The following is a 4,464-nucleotide window of genomic DNA, read 5'->3' on the forward strand; positions in this document are numbered from 1 at the left end:
GAAAGATACGTTGTTGTAAAATTCCTTTGCAGATTTGATATAAATAGAAATGCTGAATACACCTGGGTTTTTTTGCAAGATTCTACCCTAATTATTTCTCATGGGGATATAGCAGAAAAATACTATTAACTCCAAGGTGTCAGACACTAGGGTTAGTCTTCTAAACTAAGACTGGAATTGGTCAATTCAGCGGCTGCATTTTTGTGTGTGGCCACTTGAGGGAGGCTGGAGATAAAATGCCTTTAGTGTCGCTCATCTGGGTGGGATATGTGCCTCTTCTTCCAACAATAGGACAAAATATTTTTGGGCAGCAAGTACGTCAGCTTCCTGGTCTCTTTTGTTATGCTCAGCACATTGCAAGCATCGACGGGAAGCATGGCTTGTTCTCAGGCTTAACTCCAAGACTGTGTTCAGGAGCCCTTGGAACTGTGGTCCGTAGACACAGGAACTGGAAGTTTCCATAGAGAAGCCTCATGTTCCTTTGACCAAGTTATCAAAGAGACAACTCGAGAGATGATGGCTCATTGTGCTGCTACCCTCATTACACATCCGCTCCACGTGATCACTCTGAGATGTATGATACAATCCATTGGCAGAGAATCCAAATACTGTGGACTTTGTGACTCCATAATAACTATCTTTCGGGAAGAGGGCTTGCTGGGATTCTTTTCGGGTCTCATTCCTCACTGCCTAGGTGACATCATTTCTCTGTGGTTCTGTAACTCCCTGGCCTACCTCGTGAACACCTATGCACTGGACAGTGGGGTTTCTACCATGAATGAAATGAAAAGTGATTCCCAAGCTGTCACAGCATTCTTTGCCGTATGTTGACCTATCCCTTTATGCTTGTATCTATCTTATGGCTGTCAACAACTGCAGGCTTGCTGGTGGATCCCCTCCTTCCTCCCCACTGTATACTTCCTGGATAGATTGCTGGTACATGCTGCAAAAACAGGGAAATATGAGCCAAGGAAATAGCTTGTTTTTCTGGAAGGTCTCCTGTGGGAACTCTTATTATTATGACCTGAGAATGTTAATTTGAAGATGTGAGGCAGGGACAGTGACATTTCTATAGTCCCAGATGCACAGAATTATGGGAGAGAATGTTGATTTCTATACAGTGTGGCATGCTTTTTAAATAATCATTTAATCTTGGGAAAATGGAAAAAAATGCCTTTGGTGTTTCTCTACTGCACTGAAAGGAGAAATGAAGAAGGGGTTAAAATATTTCCTTGTTCAGTGTGAAGGCAAGTGGAAGACAGAAGGGGCAAGTCCTGTCAGGCCTCATTGAAGATAGATAAAAGGAAGAAACTGCTCAAGAGCTTTTAAAATGATTTCTGATCCTGCATTCAGCTCTTATTCGTCCCAGAGGTTGTGACTGAATTATAACAAATGCTCGTTTCCGCTCATAGTATATAGATAGATGATGAGACTGAATGTTTTGTAGTTCTTGGGAATATTATCTAGAAACTTTTAATTTGATTTGCTGAAAGGAAATTGTTCCTTAGGAGTTCTTTATTGACTAACGAAATGCTGGTATTTGTCCTTGGCAAACTTCACAGTACTGTGGACAGCATGAAGGAGGCCATTGAAGGAATTTCCTTGGTGATTGCACACACTCAGTCTCTTGCCCATACTCCTGTCACAAGGCCTAGCAGCGAGGGCTCTTCTATGGAAAACCTTCCACGTGATGCAGAATTGAAGGGAAGTTTCCCTCCTCGAGAAAACCATGTGACTTCTTCCTCAAATGCATACACTTCAGTTGAGAGCCTGGACCAGTACCTGAGCAGGGTCAATTGCATTTCAATATGTTCCACTGGCTTGCAGTATTTGAATGATTGTTCTTCAGTTTTTGAAATCCTGACTTGTTTGACTGCTTTGTGTTCAGTTAATATTGCTACCATTCAGTGTTCATAATAGAATTGGAGATCTGGGCATTTTTTAAAACTTCAAGCTCTCATGCTGAATCTCTACAGTTATTTTGTTGTTGGTGGTGGTGGTATGTCTTTGTTGTTTACAGTGGTGCTTCCAATATCCTCCATACCTGTGCTCTCCACTCTCAGAATAATTTCAACATTTGTTCTGGTTTCATTCATAGTTATCAAATAGTATATTTAAGAGCATTTCATACATGTCCCATACCTTCTTCTGTCATGTCCTCATTCCCCACTGCTGTCCTTTCCCCCAAAAGTTCCTCTGGTACATTCCTATTATTCATCTTTAAAGTCTAAATTTACAAGATAGAGAGAACCAGTGACATTTCATTCTCAGTCTGGTATATTTGGCTTAACATGTTAAGCTCTGCTGCTATTTTCCTGCAAATGATATTATTTCATTCTTTATAGCTGACTGATTTTCTGTTTTGGCCACATATTGTATTTATGCATGTGCTCCTTGATGAACAGGTACTTGTTTTGATTCTGTGTTTTAACTCTTTTGAAGAGTACTAATATAAGCACAAAGATACAGTGAGAAAAGATATGTTTTGTGTAACTTGCCTCTATAAGGATATTTTAACTTTCTGTGGAAGCTGCATCTGAATTGGTTTGGAAATGAACACTGCTGTCTAGACATATCACTGACCGTGCTTACTACCTGCGTGACTTCACCTCATAGAACCTGATTGTCCTGCACCATCTCAAGCTTACCATCCACTCTTGAACTCATATGCTTACAATGTCAGCAGAGAATTTTCTAGACCTGTAAACTTAAAAACTGAACTTTGTTTCATGGATAAAATTGTGTCATTTGTTGACCTACATTTTTTGTTGTTGTCAGTTGTGGGACTTGATATCTAGGCCTGGGCGTAGTCCCTGAGCTCTTTAGCTCAAGGCTACTGCCATATCCCCGAGTCACAGTGCTACTTCCAGTTTTCTGGTGGATAATTGGAAATGAACAACTCATGAACTTTAGTGCCCAGGTGGCTTTGAACTACAATCCTCAGATCTCAGCCTCCTGAGTAAGTAGGATTGCAGGAGTGAGCTATGGCACCCAGCTACAAAATTTCATAATTACAATGTTCTTGACAAGAACAAGTTTTCCTAAATAACATTTATTATTCTCATTCTTTTGGAAGTGATGATATATTTCCATTGAATTTTAAGGAAATAAGTGAATTTTACTATACTCTATTTCCAACTTCCTGTGCCACACTTGTGAGCTCTATTCTTTGTCTTTAAATTCTCAGTCATACCATCACTAGAATGCCTGATGGATAAGTGAGTAGTAATAAATAACTTCCATGTTAGGGATGGCGAGCTTAAATTATCAATTTGTTTCTCCTATTCAGATTCTGCGCTTACTGTCCTCCTCTCATCTATAGGTGTCATGTAACCATTTCATCGCACCTTGTGATACAAACCCGGTAAGTCCCCGTGTGTGCACCCCTGGAAATGTGCAAACTGTGACACATGCCAGTCACTGCTGAGTGTGTGAGAGTACATTGATGACAGTTTTGCTATTTATCCACTGTTTGAATATTTCTAGACCAAGATTAAAAATTACAGCAGCAAAATATTTATTGGAACACATAGACAAATATGTCATGTGACCCAGCTGTTTAGCCATTTACATCAGTGAGCCTTGGCTCAGAGCTCTGATGGGACACTCTAGATGTTTGAACACACAGAGAAGTCACACAGGTCTGGTTTAAAAATGAAATTCAGCCACATCTTCCTGTTCAGCTCCTGCCCAAATAGGCTTATGGAAGGAAAAAAATGAAAGATGCCCAAACATGTTTTAATATATAATTCATGATATCCTAGCTGGATAGTGTTTGTTTTGTTTTGTTTCAGAGTTTTTCATCTAAGAAAAAAACGAGGCTCCAGGTATTCATGATACACAGTCATTTACTGGACTCATCTGGCACAAGTGAGGAGCACACAAAAGCTTTCTACTTCCCCATTGTTAGGCTTAACACAAATGTGGAATATTCTCCTTAGCACTTAGCAGAAAGATTAGAGAATTATTTTTCAAGAAAATGATGATTGACCCAAGCAAGATGTAGGGGAAAATAATTTACATAGTTGGAGGCAAGTAGGTTTTTGCTGATTTTTAATGGTATACAAATCATAGAATGTTTACATAGAATCTAATGGATATCATGTATGCGCGATTATGCTGTGTGGAATTTGACTTTTGACTTTGAGTCTTTGATATTCTTTTATTGTTGGGATAATGTATAGAAGGGCTACAGTTACATTCATCAGTTAGTAGGTGCATTACTTCTCACACATTGATACCCCTTCTTGTGTTTTTGTTTCCATTTCCCTCTCCCCACCCCCTCCCAATCATCTTGTTTTCCCTCTTCCCTTTCCTATTTCAAATAAACAAATAAACATATATATAATATACCAGACAACGAAGTCTGATACAGTAACAATATGAGATTAACCAAAGGACAAAAAAGAAAAGATAAATAGTACATTAAGAACAACAATCACACAAGATAAAGCTCTTGTTTCC

The 4,464-nt window shown here is 39.2% G+C and overlaps 1 pseudogene; it reads left to right on the forward strand.

Moving 5' to 3' along the window:
• The first annotated feature begins 365 nt into the window (after positions 1-365).
• LOC150040057 (mitochondrial carrier homolog 2 pseudogene) lies at positions 366-3,364 on the forward strand (annotated as a pseudogene).
• The last annotated feature ends 1,100 nt before the right edge of the window (positions 3,365-4,464 follow it).

Source organism: Megascapheus bottae, unplaced genomic scaffold (assembly GCF_031878675.1).
Source record: "Megascapheus bottae isolate mThoBot1 unplaced genomic scaffold, mThoBot2.hap1 HAP1_SCAFFOLD_103, whole genome shotgun sequence".
Taxonomy (NCBI): domain Eukaryota; kingdom Metazoa; phylum Chordata; class Mammalia; order Rodentia; family Geomyidae; genus Megascapheus; species Megascapheus bottae.